The sequence below is a fragment of the Dipodomys merriami genome, unplaced genomic scaffold, assembly GCF_024711535.1.
Source record: "Dipodomys merriami isolate MVZ:Mamm:240054 unplaced genomic scaffold, mDipMer1.0.p SCAF_4, whole genome shotgun sequence".
Taxonomy (NCBI): Eukaryota; Metazoa; Chordata; class Mammalia; order Rodentia; family Heteromyidae; genus Dipodomys; species Dipodomys merriami.
The window spans coordinates 65,050,161-65,075,979 of record NW_027205603.1 but is presented as its reverse complement, the minus strand read 5'-3'; the positions used below and the strand labels follow the sequence as shown (position 1 = coordinate 65,075,979).

The 25,819-nt window shown below is 40.7% G+C and overlaps 1 long non-coding RNA gene across 1 annotated transcript; it reads right to left on the bottom strand.

Annotated features, from left to right (window-relative positions):
* LOC138806305 (uncharacterized) lies at window positions 1-25,422 on the bottom strand. The gene is made up of 3 exons (XR_011365774.1): window positions 25,344-25,422; window positions 3,151-3,283; window positions 1-508 (listed from the first exon to the last, which is right to left on the bottom strand). It is a non-coding gene; the product is annotated as an uncharacterized lncRNA (long non-coding RNA).
* Window positions 25,423-25,819: the final 397 nt, after the last annotated feature.

The following is a 25,819-nucleotide window of genomic DNA, read 5'->3' as shown; positions in this document are numbered from 1 at the left end:
ATGCTTTTCCCCTCACTGCATCTCCCACCCTCCATGCTTTTCCCCTCACTGTTCTGCCTCACCACATACCAAAAACAATAGAGTGAAAACGCCATGGACTAAAACTTCTGACACTATAAGCCAACATCAGTCCTTCCTTCTTTGAACTGTTCTTCTCTGCATTTGTCACAGCAAGAAAAAGCTGACTCCATAGTTTGTTAAATGACTTTGGATATGTTTAAAATGTAGATGACTCCCAGCTCTCACTTCCCTCCTGCCCCCGCCCTTCCACCCCAGACTGTTTTCTGTGACGGGTTCTGTGACTCGATGTAGCATCAGCATCTACTAGTCTGCAGGGACAAATCTCTCTCTTCCTGTACAGAGTCAGCCCATTCACCGGTGACCTCTTTCGCATTGCTCATCTTGTCTCTTCCAGGGTCTGCTTCTATCGTTAATTTTTTTCTCTTGTATCTTGAATCTCTCTTTCTCCATTGGCTCTTTTTGTGCAGGCTTGTTCAAATCTTTCATGCTAAAAACACAGAAAAGGGGTATAACTCAGTAGTAGTAAAGTGTTATACAGCAAAAGTGAGGCCTTGGGTCCAGTGCACAGCACACACACACACACACACACACACACCACACACACACACACACACACACACACACACACACACACACACACACACACACACACACACACACACACACACACACACACACACACACACACACACACACACACACACACACACACCAAACAAATGAAAGGTGCATCTGTGAATCTTGTGGTTTATAACTTCTCAGTTTCTTTTCTGAAGTTTTTTTCCTATGTAAATTTTTACTAAGCAAAGTTACATAAGAGCCTGTATGATGGGTCATACCCACTAAGCTGTTGCAATGTCTCTAGAATCAGCTCAAATCTGTAGGTTAGAGCTAGAGGTATGACTCAAGAGGTAGAGTGCCAGCCAACTAAGACTCCAGGTTAAGTAGACCTCCCACCTCTTTGAAGGTGGTGGCTTTTCTGTTAATGATCCAATTGGGAAAACTATACATCCCAGCAGGTCCTGGGGCTAGGTAGGAAGGACTCACTACTGCCACAGGGAAGAGACCTAGTTCCTCTTCATTATTCTCTGCTTTTGACAGAGTGGAAGATTCTAGGTAAAAGAGTACTGCTGCTTCAGAAGAATGGTGCATACCATTTTAATTTAATTTGGTCTTGGTTTAAAGGGAAAGGAGTCATGGGGTATCCCCTTCATTCTGCAAAATCACTGGATTTTAAATATGCTCTAATCATATTTATAATTTCTACTCTACAAAGTTACTGTCCACTGAGGCTGAGCAGGAACAAGTCTGAGCCTGTTAGGGATGGCTGGGAGAAATATGAAGACTTCAGAGCCAGGGTGCCATCTTTGCTGTGTCACAACTGAGGAGGAAGGGACTTAGGAAAGTGTGTGGATTCCAAGGATCTTCTTCCTAGCCAGGTGATAGCATGGAGAACTGTACACATTCCTGTGGAGCCTCCTACATTGTTGCTCCCCTTTGAGGAGAAATATTTGCTGGGACAAGGGATTAGAGTTCTCCATCCACCAATGGAAGGAAGCAGAAAGATGGAGGTTGACGGTGTCTAGTGTAAGGGGAGTGATATTAACTCCTCCACTAACATTGGCCTCAGGGGGACTTCTGCCAACTTTAGGGCTCTTTTTTTCCTAATTCACTGACTCCTAATCAAGAAGAAAAGAGAAAAAGAGAAAAGAAAGGGAGGTCCCCAGAAATGGCTGTGCCTACACATGTATCTCAGGATGGATCTTCATTTCATTAAGCATCTTGGTGTTGGTGGGGGGAAATATTAGGGTTTGAACTCAGGCCTTGTGCTTGCTAGGCTGGCACTCTACTACTTGTACCATATTCTTGACCCTTCTTGATTAGTTGTTTTTTTTTTTTTAGTCGGTCATGGGGCTTGAACTCTGGGCCTGGGCACTGTCTCTCTGCTCTTCAGCTCAAGGAGAGCACTCTACCATGTAGCTACAGTGCCACGTCAAGTTTTCTGGTGGTTTATTGGAGATAAGAGTATCATGGACTTTCCTGCCCAGGCTGGCATTGAACTGCGATCCTCAGATCTCAGCTTCCTGAGAAGCTAGGATTACAGGTGTGAACCACCAGCACCTGGCTTGTTTTGTTTTTGCAAATAGAGTCTCATGCTTTTCCTCCAGCCAACCTAGACTGCACTCTTTCCAATCTCCCAATCTCTACCTCCTAAATATCTGGGATTATTGAGTGAACCACAGATCTCAGCTCTTAGAAAGCTATGTGAAAGCAAGGTCCACATATGTACTTCCTTCCCTCTTGTCTACTCCTTAGGCCACTGTTTCCCATCAAAGCCCTTTAAGGCCACCATTACCAGGGTTGCCAGGGACTCCCTTTGGGCAGAAGCCAAAAGGCATTTTTAAGTCCTTAGGTCCTAGTTTTCTCCTTGAATCCAGAGGTTCTCACAGCTCTTATACTCTCTCTTCTCTGATGCCTAGACTTTTGTTTTACTCTGTGGATTCATCCTCTGTCTACTCATTAGGAGTTTCTTTGGACTACTAGAATTCTGTCTTAACTCGGACAGGCAGATCTTCAACAGTGTGCAGATAATTTACACATCTTTTTGTGTAGCACTGACTTTCCCTCTGCACATGCAGTAACTGAATACCAAATACTTTAAAGATATTAGATAGTTACGGAAATTCCATAGACATCTAAAATTAACCTTTACAAAAATAACCTCATTATTTTTACTTCACTTAGCCCCCTCACCCCAGACTATCTAAAACAATCACTAGGAGATTCACCCCTCTAATTCATGGCACCTTCACACACTCAGCTATCCTGTCCAGAGCCGGAGTGTCCTCTTAGATGTCTCTGTCCTCCTTATACTTCGTTTTCTAATGTCCAAATACTGAATTAATGTCCAAATACTAAATCTGTTTCCTAAATTTGTTTCCTCCACTGTAAGAGCCTTTCCCCTAGACTACTATCTCCTACCTGTACCTGGATTAATTCCTTCTTAAAATCATATTCTACCTTGGAGCTAGGGGGGTACATTCAAGTTTTCCCTGTTATTTTCCTAAGAAACTTGAACTGCTCTGGTTTAACTACAAAATGCCTAGTTCGCCTTGATTTGACCTTTACCTATTTCTCAGCCATCTTCCATTCTCCAAATTGTAGCTAGTTATTTTCACAGCCCAACATGCTGATTCCCAGCTCCTTGTTCCAGAGTATGCTGGGAATGCCGTGTCCATTCCTCTTGACTGGAAACTCTTACCTTTAAAGATGTAATTATTTAAGATCAACTTTTTAAGATATAACTTACATGTTACCATCCCAGAATTCTCTGAACCACTAGGGTGAGTTGTGGTTGCCTGTTATCCTGTGCTGTGATTATATATCTTGGAAAATAACCGAGAAGATGGGCAACCAGTTGTTAGGAAAATGGAGGAGGAAGAAGTCCGGACTCAATCTTCAACAGGCGAGGACTGTTTATTGAGATGCAGCAGTAAGGGGCAAACAACCTTCCCGCAGGATCAGAGGCCTGCAAGGAGGTGGGTTGGAGCTGGGCTTTTGTGGGGTCTGAACAAGGAGACAAAGGTGATCAAAAAGGCTATTAGGGCTGGGGGGAGGGAGGGAGGGAGGTGAGGGCTTTCAATTAGGACCTCAATGGAATGCTGACACCAGCCTTAGGACTCCTCCCTGCAAGTCAGTCAGTCTGTCTGTGCCTACTTGGAGTTTTGCCTGATGTCTATAGGCACCTGGGATAAAAGGGTGGGGGTCAATCTTTCATATTCCATCTTTGGATTCATAAAAAGATTGGGCCAAGAGGGGAGAGGTAAGTCTTTAAGACATTACTAGAGTCTAGTACAGCAATTTGATGGATTCAGACGTCTGATTTCATTAGTGTATTATCCCCACTTTGGTCCTCAGCTCCACCCAGACCTGAGCTCCTCCCTGCCTTAGAGTTCCCACCCTACAGCTGGCCCCTCCCTCCCTTGGCCCAGACCCACCTGCACAGGCATTTACCTCACTTCCCTCCCCCCCACCCCCCTTTACTGTCGACTGGGATAAGGACAGATGCCATGTGCTTCCTCTCTCAGGGAGATATCGCTCCTCTAATAAACCTTTTAATAATCTTTCTCCTGTGTCTGCCTGCCTCTGCGTGGTCCCCTGGGATGATTGTGAAGGATTCCTACAACTAGCATATTAAGAACAGGTCCATTTCTTAGTGAGAGTAACTGCTTTCTTCAAAAATAAATGAAGTTAGAATATGGACAGTTTAATTTCAGTAAGAACTATAACTTTAATAAAACTGATAACTTAGATATGAGAGACTAATGTATTCTTTCCTTACCTAGACACTCCCTATGCAGGTGAGTGAAAAACAGAATAATGGATTCTAGGTAAATAAAACAACTAGTTGAATCAGGATTAATCCCTCTATCTCCACACCAGTAAAGAACATGCCAACGGAGTGACGGCATTAGAACACTGCTCATTAGTATTCTCTCTTCCCTGGGAAAAGCCTATGTATTTATTGCCAATGGTCATCTCTGTGTTGCGCTTTTTATGTTCCTGACCAACTCTCACCCCTGGCCTAGATGTTGGCTCATTAATCTTCTATATGGTTACTCAAAGACGTAATAGCAAAGATCATCCTTTTGGCTCTTGCTTTGATACTTTGAGTGTGGATTTTGTAATTTAGGAGGCAACCTTTGGAGCCTGTAGTGTTAAAGGGAACCTGGGTTCCAATATCCAGCACCCCTCCCCCCTAAAAAGCTGAATCTTATTTTCAAATTCTTGCTGGAGGCCCCAACAACAACCAAGTAGGAACTAGAAACTTCTATTCATCACTGTCAGAAGAGGTGGGTGGGGCTGTGCAGGGAAGATGTAGTAAAGGGTGGAGAGATCTTTGAGGGGTTTAAGCAGAATTTAAAAGGTTTAAGCAGGATAAAAGGCTGTAGCCTTTGAAATCGTTTTTAGGGTTAGAAGTTACCACAGCAGTTGTTAAAATTGTGATGAAAAATCTCTAGAGGAAGTAAAGGAAAGTTATTGATCAAAGGTTTGGATCTACAGACAAGGAAGCCAAAGGATAGCACTGTGTTTTCCCACCCCAGCCCTGGCCCACCAACTATCCAACCCACCTGAGTGGACATAAGAGCAGTTCCTAGAACAGCAGCAGCAGTAGCACCTGGAGTCTTGGTAGAAATGCATGGTCCTAGGTCTGCTTCTAGCCTACTGAATCAGAAAAACTAGATGTGTTTTAACAAGTCCTTAGCATGAGTAATCCCAAATTCAATCTGATCACTAGTGAGTGACACTGGGCATAGTGCATGGCCCTCAAAGCAGTGCACACTCAGGATGGTCAACTCCTAGATGAATTCCCCTTGAGGTTACAAAGTGGCTCTACCTTGGTCAGCCTCATGGATCTTTTACCTATATCTGAGTTCTTGTAGTCAAGTGCATAGGAAGTGTCTAATAATAGCTAAAGAACAAAACTGAATAACTTAGTTCACGTTCACATATGCTTGATTGAGGTAAGTTAATTTTGCTCCTTAGATTTCTATGATTTGGCATTATCTAAGTCCTCATTCATCTCATTTGTCCCCATTCTCCTGAAAGGTTTCTGTCTACTGGCCTCACCTACCTAATCAAAAATATTCAGAGCTCTTAACCCATCCTGTGCTTAAATCCCTTAAATCCCTCTTCAAATTCAGTCCCTCAGAAACTTACTCCACTCACGGTCCCAAGTATGGCTGATATGACAAGCTGTCCAGATACTGATTCTACTTAAGGTTCTCAGTATATTACGTTCAACATAGCTCCCCAGTAGACTTTGCCTCTTTTCATCCTCCCAGTTATCTGACTTCATCATTCCTTTTGTGACTGGCTCCACCTTTGTCTCTCTTCCCACCCTGCTTTCATTCCACTCCAGTCAGCACCATAATCTGTTTTATCTGGTCCTCAGACAGGCTCTAAGTAGTTTCTCTACCCTCAAGTCTCTATTGGGGCTGACCAACCATTATGCCTGGATTAACTTTCATCAGATGTGTGCGTCATAGACAGACAGAGGGATATTCCAAAGCAAAATGTCTTATACAAGCAGGCACCATTCCATCACTAGGAAACTGGCACATATCCCTCCCTATAGAGTACCCCCAATTTTCTTTTCCTCAGAGCCCAGCTGTTCTCCTACCTTACATACTTTGTCCTCCATCTTTCCTCTCACACTGTTCTCTGGAACTCAAACTTAATTGTCAAGTCACTTCTTTGGATGAATTCCTACCACTCTATCAGTAATCACTTTTGACAATCAAAATGGCCCCCAAAGAGCTTTGCTACATTCCTCAGCTGAAGACCGATCTTTTCTTTAAGAGAAGCTGAGTTGCAGTTAGAGATGTGGTTCAGGTGGTAGAGTGCCAGCAAATGAGTGAAAGTTTCAGATACTGAGTTTGGATAAAATAAAAGAGTTGTTTTTTTGGTTGAGATGTTTTTGTTTTATGAGACAGGGTCTCTATGTGGGCCAGGCTTGCCTGAAAATCACCATTCCTAAGTGCTAGGATTAGAGAACTGCATAACCACACTCAGTTTATTTTACTTAACTTTTTTTCTTTTCTTTTATTATTATTATTATTTATTATTATTATTGTTTTGTTGGTTGTGGGCTTGAACTCTGTGCTAGGGCCCTGTCTCTACCACTTGAGTCACAGTGCCACTTCCGGTTTTCTGGTGGTTAATTGGAGATAAGGGTCTCACAGACTTTCCTGCCTGCCTGGCTTTGAGCCATGATCTTCAGATCCCAGCCTCCTAATTAGCTAGGATTACAGGCATGAGCCACTGGTGCTCTGCCCATTTTTTCTTTTTATTATTACCTTTAAGTAGTTGGACAAAGGAGTTGCCACTTAACAAAGCAGTTTATAGATACAATATATCTTGATCAATGTCACCCTTTCAACATTCTCATCCATCCCTCCCCAACTCACCCTTTCCCTCACTCTTCTTAAGTTTGTAGGATATACATTGGATTCTTGACTGCATTTCCTCTCTACTGTCTTCATTTGTCTACTCCTTTCCCCCTGACCCCACCATCCCCTTTGAGTAGCCGATTTCTGATATTTATTTTGTTGAACTTTGATTGTGCCTTTCTAAGAAATTACATTATTTGGGATCTCCCTCGAGTCTCCCTTGAAAACATATCAGTTAATACATTTGTACATATTTGCATACCACCCAATGTATTTACTTATAATATATTTATAAGCTAAATCTAACCTTTATATATAAAGGAAACACATGCATTCTTTGTCTTTCTGGGCCTGATCTTCTTCACTTAACATAATCTTTTCCAGGTCTTTTCATTTCTTTACAAATGGTAGAATATATATCATTCTTTCTAATGGGTGAGTAAAATTCCATTTTATATATATATATATATATATATATATATATATATATATATATATATATATATCACATTTTCTTGATCCATTTGTCTATTGGGGGACATCTGGGCTGATTTCATACACTGGGTATGGTGAATAGTGCTGAAGTAAACATGGTTGTACTGGTGTATTTACTGTACCATGGTTTACCAAGCTTCAAATTCTTTTACAGAGCCGTATACTAAAAACAGCTTGGTATTGGCACAAAAACAGACCTGCAGACCAATAGAACAGAATAGAAAACACAGAAATAAATCTACAGCCATTTAATATTTAATTAGGAAGCCAAAAACATAGGCTGGAAGAAAGACACCTCTTCAACAAATATTGCTGGTAAAACTGCATGTACACATGTAAAAAACTGAAACTACATCTTTATAAATCACTTTGGACCAGCATCAATTCAAAATGGGTCCCAGATTTCAATGTAAGACCTGAAACAATGAAACTATTACAGGAAAAAGCAAGGAAAACATTAGGGCTTCTGAGCACTGACAGAAAATTTTCTGAGTAAAGACTCAGAAGCACAGCAAATCAAAGAAAGACTTGACAAATGGGACTGCATCAAACTAAAAAGTTTCTGCACAGCAAAGGACATATTTTACTTAATCTTAACAAATTATTATTTTCTCCTCACTACCAGATGACAAAGGATGGAATATATTCAGGCCTTCAGAGGTCATCAAACAGAGCTTGCGTAGATCAGGCCCTTGGCAGGAGGTCAGAGGCTCCAAAGGCTTCTGGAATATAGTGGAATCCTTACACAAGGAGGGAACCAGCATTGAAAGAGGTGTTAGGAAAAGGTATAGAACTAGAGTTTCGCCAATTCTACTCATGGAGAGAAGGATAAACTCTTTTCTTTGGAAACACCAAGAGAGAGAAGGCAAGAACTGTAGACATTAAGGCCCAAAGTCTTTCTGGCCACAGGGAACGTAAATTCAAACATTTCTTGGGAAGATGTTCACAGATTTTCTTGGGATGATAACGGTTTTCTTTGTAAATATGCATCTCTCATTCCTTGGAAGATTTAGAATTAGAGATATAATGAAAGAAATCAAATCTCATAATACATTTTAAATTTTAAAAAAATCTATGGCTGGGCACTGGTGGCTCATGCTTGTAATCCTAGCTACTAAGGAGGCTGAGATCTGAGGATCATGGTTCAAAGCCAGCCGGGCAGGAAAGTCTGTATGACTCTTATCTCCAATTAACCACCAGAAAACTGGAAGAGGTGCTGTGGCTCAAGTGGTAGAATGCTGGCCTTGAGCTGAAGAGATGAGGGACAGGCCAAGGCCTAAAGTTCAAGCCCATGACCAACCAAAAAAAAAAAAGAAAACCTGTGTATTTGATATATAGTTGATATTTTAAGTGTTTCTAGTGTTTGATATTTTAGATACTTCTCTTTACTAGTATTTACTAGAAAAATGTTTAATAACATCTAGAAATTAGTTTTGAGCTGAGGATTATTGTCTCAGCCAGTCTTGACAGACAAATCTGAAAGATCCTTATCTCCAATTAACCAGCAAAAGGCCAAAAGTAGAGATGTGGCTTACATGACAGAGTGCCAGCCTTGAGAAGAAAGCCAAGTGAAGAGTGTGAGGTACTGAGGTCAAGCCTCAGTTACCAGTACAAAAAAAGAAATTTTTTTTTTATGGTCCATAGTGAATTGCCAAGAAGAGTATTTGAGGCAGTGTGAGTTAGTCAGCAAGGGTTTGGGAAAGAGTCAGAGTTTAATTTAAAAAATGATGTAATATAAACTCTAACTTCTCCCCTTCTTTGCAAGTTTGTTTCCCCAGCCACCTCCAAGTTTGCAACTGAACATTCTTGCACCATCTTCAGCTTCACATTTCAGAAACCTAGATCATCATTTCATTTTCATTTTAGGCGAGAGGTTTCCTTTTAGAAATAATGTGTTTACTACACCAGAATCACTCAATCCAACAGGCTGGGACCTTTATAGTCATGTTTCACACTTTCTTTTTCTTCCCCTGATTTAAGTCCACTGTCCAATGTCTAGCTCTGATTGTATAAGGGGCTTGATAGTTGCTTTTGTCAAGGAACATTGATTTTTTTTTTTTTTTTTTTGTCATGGGGCTTGAACTCTGGGCCTGGGCACTGCCCCTGAGCTCTTCAGCTCAAGGCAAACACTCTACCACTTGAACCACAGCCTCACTTCTGGTTTTCTGGTGGTTTATTAGAGATAAGAGTCTCATAGACTTTCCTGCCCAGGCTGGCTTTGAACCTCCATCCTCAGATCTCAGCCTCCTGAGTAGCTAGGATTACAGGCATGAGCCACAGGTACCCAGTTACCATTGACACTTTACTTGGGCCCACAAATTAGCAGAAAGCAAGATATAAGCTAAGGGTCTGGGAAGTTAGCTCAGTGATAGAGTGTTTATCTTGCATGCATGAAGCCTTGGGTTCAATTCCTCAGCACCACATAAGCAGAAAAAAGTCAGAAGTGGCACTGTAGCTCTGTAGTGGTAGGGAATTAGCCTTGAGCTGAAGAGCTGAAGGACAGTGCCCAGGCCCAGAGTTCAGCCCCCACGACCAACAACAACAACAAAAAATAGATACACGCTAAGCATCGTAGCCTCCATTTTGTACTTATGTCTTTTACCCTGAGTTATTCTCTCTAGCAGTCACTTGACAACCACCTAGAAATCCAGAAAGGACTAGATCACCTGCCAGGCATTAATAACTTTGTTTATCCTCACAAGATTGTTCCCCTCAAGTTCTTCAGAACTCCTTCTAATATAGAATAAAACACATGTTTTTATGCATATGGCCTGAATCTTCACCTAATTATTTGCTTACTTAAGTCTATGGTTCACATCTATATCCTGAAGATGGCTGAAGAGGAACTGAAGTACTGTCTTCCTATGGTTGCCTATGCCACATAATAAGTCTTTCTGTGTCCTTTACTGTTTCTTTATTTGACATATAAGGCTGAGTGGCCAGATGTGGCCTAGAATGCTAGGAGTTTGAGCCTAAGACCTAAAACTCCAGTTTCATGATAGCCTTTCTATATCAAGACCACTATCTTCCAACTTCCTGGGTCACCACTATTGTCTATAACCAGATGACCTTCTACCAGACAAACTCTGAATAATTCTGTAGTAGTTACTTGTCAGCTTCACCTGCTATTCTTCATCAATCTTTGTTTCCAATTCTAATATTAAATTTGCTTGAACTTCTACTGACTTCAAGTGTGTCACATAAAACCTAAGCTTTCTCTGACATCCATGTCTAGTATTCCTACTAATGTTAGCATTTTCATTTTTCATTATTTCTTGGTGGTTCCATTCTATTTTTGTCAAGTTAATTTGTTGGCCCCAATCTCCATCTGACACTATGTAAATCATCTTTATATAGACCAGTTCCTCTGAACAGTTCTAATTCCTTTTGCTTTTGGTCCCTTATATCTGATTTCTTCTTCCAAATACTGTCTCACTCCTCCCTGAGCTTTAGTACAGATTTCATTTGTCAATGTACAGTTCACAATCCCTTAGCATCTATATACATTTCTGTAACTAATTTTGTTCTGTTTACATTATTCTGTAACAATATCTTAGGTTTTGCATGTGTATTGTTTGCTTAAAGAGATTATAAGAACTTTTTAGAGAAGAGTTTTAGCCACTTGCCAACCACAATGTTATGAAGAGAGTCAAATGAGATAGTTTATTTGGAAGTACTTTTAAGCTACAGGCTTTATTCAAATACAATGTGAGGATAGCTGTAATATATCTGTAAACTGAGGATTTGAACTTGGGAGCTAGACCTGGAAGAATTTTCATTTACTTATGTTGCTTTAAACAGAATTTAATCTCTCTTGGGCTCCAGAAATAACACCAGTAAAATGGCCATCAGATGCTTTACAGAATAGAGGGGTTAGGAAGATCAAACAACTTGGCATCAATAAACACTCTACAAACTTTAAGGTGCCCATAAATGTATAGTTTTTCAGCAATGATGTGGTAAGTATTTGACACATAAATGTTGACACAGATACCAATTCACATTGGCTTTGTGACTCAAAAAGATTACAAGATGCCAAACATATTCCATTGGGGCTCAAGGAGCATCACTTCCTAAATGGTAAATCAGGGCAGAGGCAAGTAATTCTAGTGACTCATACATACTGAACATCTCTTACTCAAGAAGTAAACAGAACTCCAGAAGTGAATGAAATTGAAATCCTCATAGAAATCCTTCAATTATGAGGGACTATTTGAAAAGCAAAGCATTTGTCCAAGTTATCTCAAGTTCTAGGCCCTATATTTGAAATATATTCATCATTCAACACTTTTTATTGCAATAAATGTTAATTATCCACCAACTGTATATCAAGCATTGTTTTAGGGTCTGGAGATACACTAGTGAAGATGATTCAAGCTATAGTTCTAGGCGATCTTAATACTCTAATAGGAGAGTGAAACAAGTAAGCAAAGTAAGTATAGATTATACTAAGTACTATGGGAAAGTGGTAGTACTGTGGAGGTGGATGGTAGTGGGTAGGGGACCTCTACAGCTGGCATATGTAAAGAAAGTAACAATAAAGAGGTGACATTTAAGCTGAGGAAGGAGAATGAAGTATACAGCCTCAGACATTATGTTACCATAATATCTTAGGTCACTTACAAAAACTAGCTAGATTTGATTAAAATGTTTAATCATTTTGAAATTTGGGCCTGGATGGGGTACACAGCTGCCATAGGTTCTTCCTGCTTCTGTCATTACTTGCTTATGAAATTAGGCTTTATTATTTTTTATTTGATCAGGAGGGGGTTTTGTCAAGGCCTCTTGCTTGCTGGTCTGGTACTCTGCCCTGAGCCATGCCTTCAGCCCTAGTTTTTGCTTGTTATTTTTGAGACTAGTTAATTTTTCTGCTCTGGCTAACCTCAAATCAGAGTCTTCTATATCTCAGCCTCCTGAGTACCTAGGATTACAAGAGTCAGCCAACTGGTACACAGCTCTGCCTGCCACTTCAATGTTTTAAAGAAACACACATGTATTATCTATACAGAAATAGATCAACCTCCTTAATTTTTTTCAATATGGATCCTTTTCTGTAAAGAAATGGACAATGTCCCAGAACTGGAGAGAAAGAATTTGCATTATTAGGTAAACTGAAAGTCATTCTAAAAGGTACTGCTCAAGATAGTAGGCCCTGTATGTCTATTTTACTTTATAGTTTAGATAAGATAAAATTTTCTTTCCTTTTTTTTTGTCTGACACCAAGACTTGAACTTGGTACTTGATGGTTTCATTCACTGACTAGTGCTCTACCAATTGAGCAATGTCTCCAGCCTCAGTAAATTAAAATTTCAGTTCATTAGTCTCATTAGTCACATTCCTAGTGTTCAATTACCATACTCCTGTGCGGCTAGTATATTGGACAATACATATAGAGAACTTTCCATTATTACAGGAAGTTGTATCAGAGAGCCTGTTATAGACTTAAGCAAAATACCACTGGGGTTATAAACTAACTTTCAAAACTCAGCTAATCAATGCATAGATACCGAGGATACTCATTGAAACTCAGGAGTAAAATAATTCAAATATATCCCAACATTAGAACAACATTTTCATTTGCAATAAAAACTCCCAGTATTAGATTTCTACGGCCAGGCAGGGATATGTTGGAGGGACAAATAATTTTGTCACTACAATAATCACAGTTAGCCAGCCTATGAGTTAAAAATATTTCTTAATGTAAATTTAGATTAAGTAAAACATACTTAATATTAGCTGAATTTGGTCTTCTGCTCTGATACCTGAGTCAACAGCACTGACGTGATGAAAGAAAAATGAGATTTAATTATATTCAACTTCTTTAGTGTCATTTGTCAACTTAGCTCACTTTTGCTACCATTATGGACTTAGCTTTTTATAAGTTAATATATCTCAATCAAACACAGTTATCATTTTCCTACTATTCCTAATATTCAGATTGACAGAATTTAGTCAATAGGCATCACTTTAGACTTCGTATTATTTCATGCAGCCCTGTTTTTTGTTTGTTTTTAGTCAACCTTGCCTTTTGGCCCAACAGATGCTCTAAGACTCGTCTATACCTTCTCAGATTCAGATATAAAATCAGCCATATTTCTAAGGCATGTTGGTTAATGTAAGTGGTGTACACCTGTAAGCCTAGCACTCAGGAAGCTGAGGTAGAAGGTCACCCTGGATGTATAAAAAGACACAGTCAGGCTGGGAATGTGACTTGGTAGAGTGCTTGCCTAGCATACATGAAGCTCTGGATTTGTTTCCTCAGTACCAAATAAACAGAAAAGGATGGAAGTGGCACTTTGGCCCAAGTGGTAGAGTGCTTGTCTTGAGCCAAAAAGTAGCTCAGAGGCAGTGCCCAGGCCCTGAGTTCAAGCCCCAGGACTGGCAAAAATGAACTAACAAAAAAGACACTGTCTCAACATTGGCACATCCACATTCAGTGCTGCACTATTCACAATAGCCAAGTAATGGAATCAGCCCAGCTGCCCTACAACAGATGAGCAGATTTTTAAAAAATGTGTACATACACACAATGTGATTTTACTCATCCATTAGAAATATGTCATTTACAAGGAACTGGATGGACCTAGAACAATGCTTGGTAGGCCAAACTTAGCAACATGAATGGTACATGTTTTCTCTTATATGTAGAAGCTAGATCTAAAACAGAACTGGACATGATAATTTATACAGGAGTCTATAATAATTTATATAGGCATTCACACACAGCCAGACTAAAGGAGGCTACTCTTAGAAAACCAACCCAAATGCATAACTCCTCTGAACACTTAAATTGGCATTTATCAAAACAAATCCCAGGAAATGAAAACATGGGTTTTTGGGTTTTTTTGGTAGTGATGGTGTTTCTGTATGTTTTCCTTTTTTTTTTTTTTTTCTTTTTCGGTGGGGGTAAGGAGGGACACAGAAATGGGAGGATGGGTGAACAAATGCAGTCATGGTATTCAATATATACTATGTGGGAAATGGGCAGGGGCAAGAGGGGGAAATTGGGGGAAGCAAAGAAAGGGGTGACTTTGTCCCAAAAGAATTGTATTCATTACTTGACTTATGAAATGGTAACCCCTCTATACAACACCTTAATAACAATAAGATTATATAAGACACTATCTCAAAACAATGAAAGTAAAAAGTGTTACTAAGTAGCAAAATTTATAGGAGGCTCATGATGGTGAAGTAATATTGTCCCTTGGCCATGTGATACGATGGATCTAGAAAAGATGTAGTTTACCAAATGTAATTAGTTTACGTTAGTATTTCCAACTTACTTCTCATATTACTGAATGACCATTTCAGTGTTTGTTTATATTTAGTTTTACTGGGATTTGGTAGACAAATCCAAGTACCTGATAGGGCAGGTGCTCTACCACTTGAGCCATGCACCCAGTCCCAATTTTCTCCTTCCAAATTCTAATTGTTTTTCATTTATTTTATAATTCAATGAAACATACAATTATTACTCTAAATTAAAAGTTGGGTTTTTAATAAAGTTTGCATGATAATATTTATTTTTACTGACAGTACAAAAAGCATCAATACTATTACAAATATTTATACAAACAGTAAAATTTCTGAATGATAGTCACATCTTTCTTGGAGTGAATCTCTAAGGATAACCATGTCAGTTATTTTTCTACTCACAATAAGTCTTCATTTTGTGTGTGTATCTACACTTACAAATGCGTAGTTTAGTCCTCTGGTCTTAGCTTTGTGAGAATGTTGATGTTCTGAGGTCTTGGATAGTAGTGGCTTTCAGCTTCTTGCTTTTTTTTTTTTTTTGGTCATGGGGCTTGAACCTAGGGTCTATGTGTTGTCCCTGAGCTCTTTTTTGCTCAAGGCTAATGCTCTGCCACTTTGAACCACAGTGCCACTTCTGTATTTTTCTGGTGGTTAAATGGAGATATGAGTGTCACAGACTTTCCTGTCCAAACTGGCTTTGAACAGAAATCCTCAGATCTCAGCCTCCTGAGAAGCTAGAATTACAGGTGTAAGCCACCAATGCCTGGCTCAGCTACTTACTTTTATCTCCTCAGAAATTAGTAGATTTTTTAAAATGCAAATTATCTTGCTAAAGTTAAATGGCTGATGAGCTATCTTTGCATTATCTTTTTAAATAGATTTTTATATGGAATGAAATTAGGTATTTCAAAATTTTTTAGCAAACAGGAATGGTATTCCTAAGTATCCCAAAATAACTATATAAAAGGAAGTATAAAATCCAGATTATATACTTCCAAGAGAATACATACTTCCAAGAAAGAAACATACTAGGTAAGTATCTACATGTAACTGTCACTATAATAATTCAACATACACTTGTGGAACATAGGTACAGTAGTTATCCACCACTTAACAGGAATATATTTTCTTATTTAGTCTGTGAGTGAACCAAAAAACTTTAAAAGATTTCTAGGTGTAATCTGTTCATACTTTCTTGGTTTCCTAGAAGAAAAAACAAAATAAGGCAATGAAGTACAGCTACAGAGCTGCCTAATAACACAGAACTTAAACTTTCTCATTCACTCCTTCTGACAGGTAGGTATAGGAAGTTACACTCAAGATATACCTTCACATACGCTGTCCAGATATTTTATAAGGAACCAACTCAGGGAAGGCAATACTGTGTGTGCCTGGAACAGGGTCCATCTATGTCTTGGGCCTCATTTGGCTCCCCTGAACTGTTGTTTTCAATGGGAGGGCTTGTTAAATGGTGGTTATTATTAAATCAGGGCAAATCAGCCCATTTCTTCTCTCATGCTCCCAACCACAAAAGCTTCCAATGCTGATATAAATGCATCTTTCCAATGCTGATATAAATGCATCTAACTATATATATACCGAGAACCTTGTTCTCACCTGAACTGTAATTGTTGGCAATAATGTCTGATATCCTCCAAACACTATCCATATAATAATGTGCCACATTGTAGAGGGCTCCTGAAAGTGTACCTCTTTAGTTGGGAATTATTATATTCTCTCACTATGTCTGTCAAATAGGCGTCTTGATCTTAGACTTGAAACAGGTCAACACTGATTTGTATTACATAATGAAATGTGTGTTGTTCTGTATATGTATATATATATGCATATATATACATATACAGAACAACACACATTTCATTTACATACATATATATGTACATATATATACATATATATGTGTGTATATATATGTCTTAGAGAACCGCATCACAAAAATCATCTTTACCTAAAGGTTTCATGTAGTGAACTCTTTTAGGGAAGTTACTCTATTTAATGGCAGCAAGCAGGCAGGGCAATGAAAGGAAAAAGAAAGGGAGGAGACAAGGGAGGGCAGGCAGGCAGGCAAGCCAGGTGTGGTGGCACAAACTTATAAGGATGCTTGTGGGTCCAAACCATCCTGGGCTACTTGTCTTTAAAAAAATAATTATAGCTTGCCTGCCATCAATCGCTGCTAGCTGCCACCAGAAGCTGCCATGATCATCCCTGTGTGCTGATTCACCTGTGGCAAGATTGTGGGCAACAAGTGGAAGGCCTACCTTGGTCTGCTGCAGGCCAAGTACACCGAGGGGGACGCCTTGGACACCCTGGGCCTGAAGCACTACTGCTGTCTGCCGCACGCTGCTAGCACACGTGGACCTGATTGAGAAACTGCTCAATTATGCTCCTCTGGAGAAATGACTGAGGGATCTTGGGATCCTCCTCTGACCACGGGCAGACAGTGCCACACTGAGTTCAAGATGAGATCCTGGGGAATCCGGAGCAATGCTTGCCTGCAATACTGAGCCTACATAGCTCCCATTCTGGACAAAAACACCAAATAAAGGTCTTTATAGAACCACTACCAAGAGGTCCTATTGATTTGAGCTGGTTTTGGAGGGCTCCCTGGATCTGTTTCCCTGTGGCCTTGAAATAGGGACACTGGATCTAGCCAGCACCATAGGGAATTGATTTTAACTGTCTTCATGGTGGAGGAAGGTGATGTCCCCCTCCCAGGTGATAGGCATGCCTGAATTCCTAGAGGCAGAGGTGGGACTTGGACAACAGGTTACTGGACCTGCCAACCTTGGGTCATCAACTCTCAAGCTCCCTGTGACCAGACCCTATTTAGGCCTAGATCAGCGCAGGCACCATCACACCACGCCTCAAGTTCCTTGTCTCCTGTCTCTACTCGGGTCATCATGGTCTTCCACTCCAGCTCTAGTTGACTGGGGTTGATCTAGTTTGTTGGTGATATTTTTCTGCTTTCTTTCTTTCCTCTCCTGCTCAATTGGCTCAGTTTTTTGAAAGTGTTAAGTGTATTCATGGGGCTGCAGGTTTTTGTGAGATTTACCTTAAAACACCTGTCTTATGGGAGTCCTTATTTCTGCTTCCTTGGTCTCCAGAGACGTTAGAGGCAAGGACTTGACCCTGCCATTCTCAATGGGACAGCTGGCTAGGCCCTGGGCTTTCCAGTATAGTTTTCTCCCTCATGGCTCTCAGAGCCTCTCCTGATGGGTGGGTAGGTAGGTAGTTATGGCTCTGGCTGTCCTTGAAGAGGATACATCCAAAAAGTAGGGCCCAAGCTTATGGGAGTCAGGGGTCATTCTTCATGGTGCCCTCCCCATGTCCAGTAGCTAAAGGCCCATGTCCCCTACCCACGTTCTGTCTAGGTACTCAAGGCCACAGGGCCTACATTCTAGCTCTCTGAATCTTTGTTTTTGTTTTGTGGTGTAGTGTTCAAACTCAGAGCTTTGTGCTTGTTAGAAAGATGCTCTGCATTTGAAAAAAAATAATTATAGAAAGGATAGGTAGGGACTGGGAAGGTGGCTCAGTGGTAGAGCACTTGCCTTGCATGCATGAGGCCCTGGGTTCGATTCCCCAGCACCACATAAGCAAAAAGAAAAAAGCCGGAAGTGGCGCTGTGGCTCAAGTGGTAGAGTGCTAGCGCCCAGGCCGAGAGTTCAGGCCCCACGACCAGAACCAAAAAAAAAAAAAAAAAAAGGACAGGTAAATTCTTTAATGCTGCTGTCATTATATATTCTTCAAGGTATTTTCCTTTGCCCTTAGAAATGGGCATCTGAAATGCTGAAAGGCACTTAATATATCACTCAGTAAATACATATGGAATATGTAAAGCATGTACATGTCAATACAGCAGTTTTTTTAAATCACCAGCCAAGGATACTTGACCTCATCACGTACTAGATACTTCAGTTTGAAACTGACTTCAATCCTTAGACGAATCCACTCATAATTGCCTAAAGGTTACACCATCATGCTCCTACAGATTTGCAAGTTTTATATCAAACTCAGCTCTCAACATAAAGCCTGTGCTAGATTATCATTGGCTACTATAAAGACTGAGAAAGAGGGGGCTGGGAAGGTGGCTCAGTGGTAGAGCGCTTGCCTTGCATGCCTGAGGCCCTGGGTTTGATTCCTCAGCACCACATAAACAAAAAGAAAAAAGCCAGAAGTGGTGCTGTGCTGTGGCTCAAGTGGTAGAGCGCTAGCCTTGAGCTAAAGAGCTGAGAGACAGCACCCAGGCCCAGAGTTCAGGCCCCACGACTGGACCCCCCCCCCAAAAAAAAAAGACTGAGAAAGAAAAATCTATATAAAATTATTCCTGCATATTAATTTTAAATATTTAAAACAATTACCTAATTCTCTAGAAAGCAAGCTGCATAGGGGCAGAAACCTTATCAGTTTCAACATTTTATAATTAATGCCTTAAATATATCACCCTCAAGGTATCAGTAAATACTTGATTTTAATGGACGAATGAATTATATCACCCAATACATTTTATATAAAGAGCAACATAATTATTTTTTAAATTTTACTATAGAAAAAAGTGTCTATCTTCCCAAATAAACTGTGTTTCTTTTCATCAGACAGAATTTGTTTTCTTCACCTTCCATTCCAGGAAGATCAAAGTGACACTGTTCCAAGAATATCTTAATTGATCTCCTTTTTTCTCATCTTTCAAATCCAGTACTTTTACACTATGACCAGAATTACATTATGGAAAAAACCACCATCCAGGCGCTGGTGGCTTACATCTATAATCTTGGCTACTTGGGAGGCTGAGATCTGAGCATCACAGTTCAAAACCAGCTTGGACAGGAAAGTCCATGAGTCTCTTAACTTCAATTAGCCAACAGAAAGCCAGAAGTAGAGTTGTGGCTCAAGTGTAGAATGCTAGCTGAGCAATAAACAGAAGAGACAACGAACAACCAGCTCCTGAGTATAAGTCCCAGGACTGGTACAAAAACAAGACAAACAAAAGCAGAAAAAAAGGACAAAAAAATACCACCATGACAAAGGAATGGTCCTATGTTCCCTTTTCATTCTAGCACCAAAATATTTCTCCTGTTTTTCAAGCCCTGATATGTTTTTCCTTATTTTTGCCCACCTCCCTACTTGCCTTTACCCTTCATGTCCAACACTTCTAGCACTAGGACTTTGCTATCCCTCAACACAAACTGTTTAGTCTCACCTCCAGGACATTTTTATGTTATTTCCTCTGCATTACAATGGCTTTTATTCTCATTAATCCAAGTATTAGTCCCCTTCCCAATTCCCACATCAAAGACTTCATCCTTTGAAATTTACACTTGTCTGTATTTGCATCAAAATTATTCTACTTCTGAGGTATCATTGTCCCTATGGTAGTTTTCTGCCCATATTAGGGTTGTGTAAGGAAGTAATGAAATTACCATGCATAATATTGTCTATACTCACTAATGATTAGCTCTTAATTAAATTTCTATTTACGTGAAATATTCTTGTATTAATTCACCTCAGAGTATTCTCACATTGACCTCTACTTCATAACAGGAAATAAGTTAGGTGTTTGATGGCACCAACTATTCAACACTGTTTCAAGGGTACTGCAACTGTTTTCCAAATTGGTTTCTGACACAATTGTATCTTTTGTGTGTATCATGTATACTTTGCTATTCAGTATTTCTCCTACAAATTGAATTAGTATCTGCCAAATCAATTGATATGTTCTTATAGAGAAATGAGAGGTACTCAATGATAGAATCATACAATTATATAATCACACAATAGGCAATTACAATAATGCTAGTGCAGTGGTAGTAGTATCCTGGTTATGTTAAATAATATAAAGAATGCAATGGTTCAACACAGATGGCTATGACCTTAGAAGAGCACTTTGTAAGAAACCTAATTTTACATTTTTCTGAGTTTTATTATTTTACAACAAAACTATTACTTTTTTCCTCCCAATACTGTTTCTGTGTTTATGAATCTGGGTTTAGGATCTCTGTTACAGGATTTATATCTTCTTGTCACCCATTTTCTTAGAACTAAGGTCTGATTATATCAACTGACACAAAATCTAACAGGAGTCAATTTCATATGCTTTTATGAATCTCTTCATTCTAGACTGGTATGAGGAACACATGTAATGCATATGGAAGAATACATAAAATCTGAATAGGGCTCATGATCCTTCTGACACTGGTATGACAAGTTATAAATTTGGATACATATTATATCCTCACTAACCTAGGTACCAAATAATCAGATAGTTGATCTTCTCAAATACTGAATAGTTTGGATCTTATGATACCATATGTTTTTATTTCAAGTATCAACAAAATGTATACCCTTCAGTTGGGAGGGAGCTACCACATTCATTTATTATCCATCTCAAGTATATCTCCTAGCTTTAACCTAAGGATCTTACACAACCAGCTAACTTTTATTGTCTTACAAATATACAAGATACTGTAGATTAGCCTGGATATATTCTATAAAGATATTTGGAAATTTACAAGTTCAAATAAATAAGTTCTCTGGGAAACCTTAGAATTTATCCATTAAATTAAAACAAGTTAATTGACTGATGGTATATGTATAAAGGTACTATCTCACAGCTTGCATCTAAAATTAGATAATGTAGGCAAGCCAGATATTTTTTAAGACCAAAAAGAAATAATGAGATAGAAAACTGATAGTGTATCAAAAAGGCAAAAGGAACTGGCAAATGTTTCCATGTGCTGCCTTTTACTTATAACCTTTATTAATCCTAAAATAAGCAATCACACTGTTAAAAGTCAGAGGGAAGTTTATTACTCCTAAAAAGAGTAAAAGAATAGTATAACTGTCATTGTATAGGTGCTTAGTTTTATGGTCTAGAAGGTCTTTTTGACCTCTTGCTTGTCCTTCCTTGACAGGTACTAAAAGTCTGCCATCTCCAGGCTTTGTAGTGGAAATGAGAGTCTAATCAGTATGTTGTGTTCCCAATGGAACTGAAAGTGTCCCAAGAAGAGTACTAACCATGAGCAAAAAGACCAAGCAAAAGCACTATGTACTGAGTTTAAGCCCCAGTAACAGCACTACTAGTAACAGTGTAACAGTGTAACAAGGTTCCCTGAAATAACTAGTAGCATTGGAAGGAACATGCTAAAGAAGCCCAAGGGCTGGGGGCATACTGCTCTAGTTCCACATGTGAATAACAGGTTTAAGACTTTTCTGTTAGTCCATTTTTCATGAAATGGTTAGCCTTGAGATTAAGTAAAGCAACACAAAAACCAACAGCTTCCAATTTACCAGGCTTCATACTAGGGATAAGATATACATAAAATATACATGAGGCCAACTCTCCATTGGAGCTTACGATTTTTGTTTTTGAGAGACAGTTCATGAACATCCTATTTTAATGTAGTAAATATTTTCTCTGCTTAGGGCTGGGAAGGTGGCTCAGTGGTAGAGTGTTGGCCCCACATGCATGAGGCCCTGGGTTCGATTCCTCAGCACCACATACGCAGAAAAAGCCAGAAGTGGAGCTGTGGCTAGCCTTGAGCTGAAGAGCTGAGGGACAGCACCCAGGCCCAGAGTTCAGGCCCCATGACTGGCAAAAAAAAAAAAAAATTTTTTTCTCTGCTTGCCTGAGTACTTAAAAGTATACTCTCTCTAGACTTAATCTTTATGTTAGGAAATGCTCCCTAGCAAAGCATGGATGGCTCAAATTTGTAATCCTAGCTACTTAGGAAGATGAGCTCTAAGGATCATGGTTTGAAGCCAGCCCATGCAGAAAAGTCTTTGAGACTCTATCTCCAATTAAGCATCAAAAAGACGGAAGCAGCTAGGCACCAGTGGTTCACACCTATAATCCTAACTACTCAGGAGGCTGAGATCTGAGGATCCCAGCTTGAAGCCAGCCAAGGCAGAAAAGTCCATGAGGACTCTTACCTCCAAAAAGCTACTCAGAAAAAGCTGGAAGTGGTGCTGCCGGTCAAGTGGTAAAGCATTAGCCTTGAGCACAAAGAGTCTCTGGGAGAGTGCCCAGACCCAGAGTTAAGCCCCAGAATGGAAGAGGGGGGTGGGGGTGGGGTGGAAGCAGAGCTGTAGCTCAAGTGGTAGAACGCTAGCCTTGAGCAAAAAGCTAAGAGATAGTGCTTAGGGCCCTGGGTTCAGATCCCTGCTCAAGTACAGAAAAGTAAGTGTTCCCTACAAAACTACAAAAGATAGTAGAGACTGGAAGTAGAGGTGACTAGGCTAAAGGCCAAAGAAAGGGAAGTACACAGCCTTATCTGGCAGTATGAGAAGTTACTAAAAAAAAAAAGAATATTTTGTAAGATAGAACTAGAAGAAGGTAGTGCAGAAATAAAAATATGTTTAAGAGGGAAGGAAACATATATTTTGCAAACAGTGAGCAAAATAGACCTAAGAAATTCCACTGACTTTGTCAACAGATGTGTAATCATTGACAACTCTTGATGGGACAGTTTGAATGAAGATAAAAGGAAGATATATTGCAGTGGACCGAGGAACCAAAGACAGGAAAGTAGAAATTTTAAAAACTGAACAGTGAAAGACTACACTGTAAGAGGGGTTGGTTTCCTTTTTGATCAGAACAATTCTAAGAAGCTGGTTGGAAGTGAGAAATAGGTGGATTCATGGATCAAGAGAACCAACCTCAGGTTCTTGGTTCCAGTTCCAAAGGGCACTTGTGTTTTCCTGAAATAGGCTCTGACCCTTCTGCCCATCTGAATAATTTCCTTTTCTCAAGGACAGACTCTTACTGGCTTCCCTAGCACATACTACACAATGGCATCCAAAAATGACAAGACCCACAATGGCTTAGAAGGCCTGATAATTAGCTCCCTCTCCAAAGTATCAATCTATAAACAACAAATGTATATTTCCAATAACTAGAATGTCTCTACCATCTATGGCATCATTTCCTGGGTCAAGCTGGCCTGGAGGCTGAATTATTAATTGGATTTACCAGTTAGAAGTTTGTTTGCATAAAATGGATTTGTAACAAAGAAGTCTTTTCAGTTATTTAATCCAGGCTCTGGTGAAACCTGATGGGGAGACCTCAGTAGTGACTAAAATACTTAACCCATCCCATACAGTTGCTGGCCAAACTCTTACTCTCTGACCAAATTATCAGGTTCCAAGGAGATATGCTTTTCACCTTTGTTTTTTTACAATCATGTTTTAGTAAAATTACCTTCATCGTCTAACAGAGTATATGAAAAGCAATTGTCATAGTAAGTGTTTCTAGTTCTTTCCAAATTATTATAATTTCCTTTTCTCCCACTTTTTCTTTTATGACTGACTGGTTCTCCAAATCACCTATGTTCAGCAATAAAAATACCAAAATTAAATGGTGTTTTCTTTAAAGTACAATAATGCTTTAAAGAAGGAATAATGCTTTTTTTTTGAAGGAAATCTACTTAAAATCTAATAGAAAATTGTCAGTCTGATAAAATGCCAAGACTAGGTGCTTGTGGTGATTTTAATAATTACAGTAGTACCAAAGAAGTCATCTTGAGCCTTCTGAGGGCAAGAATTAGTCTTTGTCATGAATCCTTCCAGATACAGTATGCTCCACTTGGTAGGCCATGAATAAATATATTCACAGATTGATTTTTAACCAGAATTCTGAGAGTCACTTGTTTAGTAATAGCTATATCTTCCTAATAAACAGTCCTTGACTGATAAAGAACACGAAGTAACATTTTTCAAAAATAGTATCCTCTTCCTACAGCATAGGAGAAAAATAGTACGTGTGTAGGATTTGTTGGCTTAAATTCTAATTAAATGAGGACATATAATAAGGCAATATAGCAGGGATGCCTTGAAGTTCATTGGATTAGAATTGGGCAATCATTTGAGATTGCTTCCTTAATAGTAAAATAAAATTCTTACTACCTGCCCCTACTTCTCACAAGAGATTGCTGCTAACCCGTATGATGTTTAAGGCTTTGAAAACTGTAAAAGTACATTAACAATGTCACTCTTAGAGCCGGCACTTTTATGGCTATCAGCTCATTAAAGCCCACGAATAATACACCAAATGATTTCAAATAAGCTTGTCTTTTCCTAATTGTACCTGGATGCCATAAACGAGTGACTGAGAAACTCGTACTTTTCCACGGGGATCGTTCCCCCCCCCCCAAGTCCTGCCTCCTACCACCAAGACGTGATAACTATCCAGACATTTTAGGGTACCCTACACAACACTTTCAGGCAGTAAGTGACCGAAGTCACCGCCTCGCCCCGCCCCCGCCAGGTGCCCCAAATTAAAGCCACTGTGACCAGCAGCGCCCGGAGACGCCGCGGGCCGGCGGGCCGGGCGCCTCCCCGCCCCCACCCTCCCGGGAGCGCGGCGCGGGGGGGGGGGGAGGGGGCTGCGGCGCCCCGGACGGTTGGGGGGTCCCCGAGCGGGTGGCGGGACCCACGGCCGGTTAGGGTCCGCGGGCGGCGCAGCCGTTGGGGGGGGGGAAGGAGAAGACTCCAGCTCCCGGCAGCCATCGCTCCCACAGCCGACGCGCGTGGCGGCGCTGCCCGCTGGGACTCGTAGTGCGGTTCGGGTAGGAGAAAGGGGCAGCCACCGCGGCTCCCTCCACGCACCTTTCGGAAACCGCGCCCTCTGGGGGGGTTGTCCATGCCAGCACACCCCCGGGATCCGGCGTCCCTCAGGGAGGGAGCTAGCGGATTAGCGAGAGCCCCCCCCCCCCCCCCCCCGCACACCCCGCACGTGGGGGGGAGTTGGCGCTGTGGAACCCGGAAGCCGTGTGCGCCGCCCACCGCCGCGGTGACGGGTTAACGCTCCTCCGAGGGGAGGAGGGGGCGGGACTCGCCCGAGGACAGTCCGCGAGCCGTCGTCCGCCGCCGCGCAGCGCTGCGCAACGCGGGCCCCGCCCCCGGCCGCGGCGCGTGCGCAGAAGCCCCGCCCCGCCCTAATCCCACCCCCACACCCGCAACTGCGGCCGCCGCCACCTCTCCCTTCCTCTCTGCTCTTTCCTCCTCCTGCTTTCTCTTCCCTCCGCCTCCTCCGGCGCTGACGCTCGCGTAGGGCCCTGGCGTCAGACGCGCGGGGCGGGGCG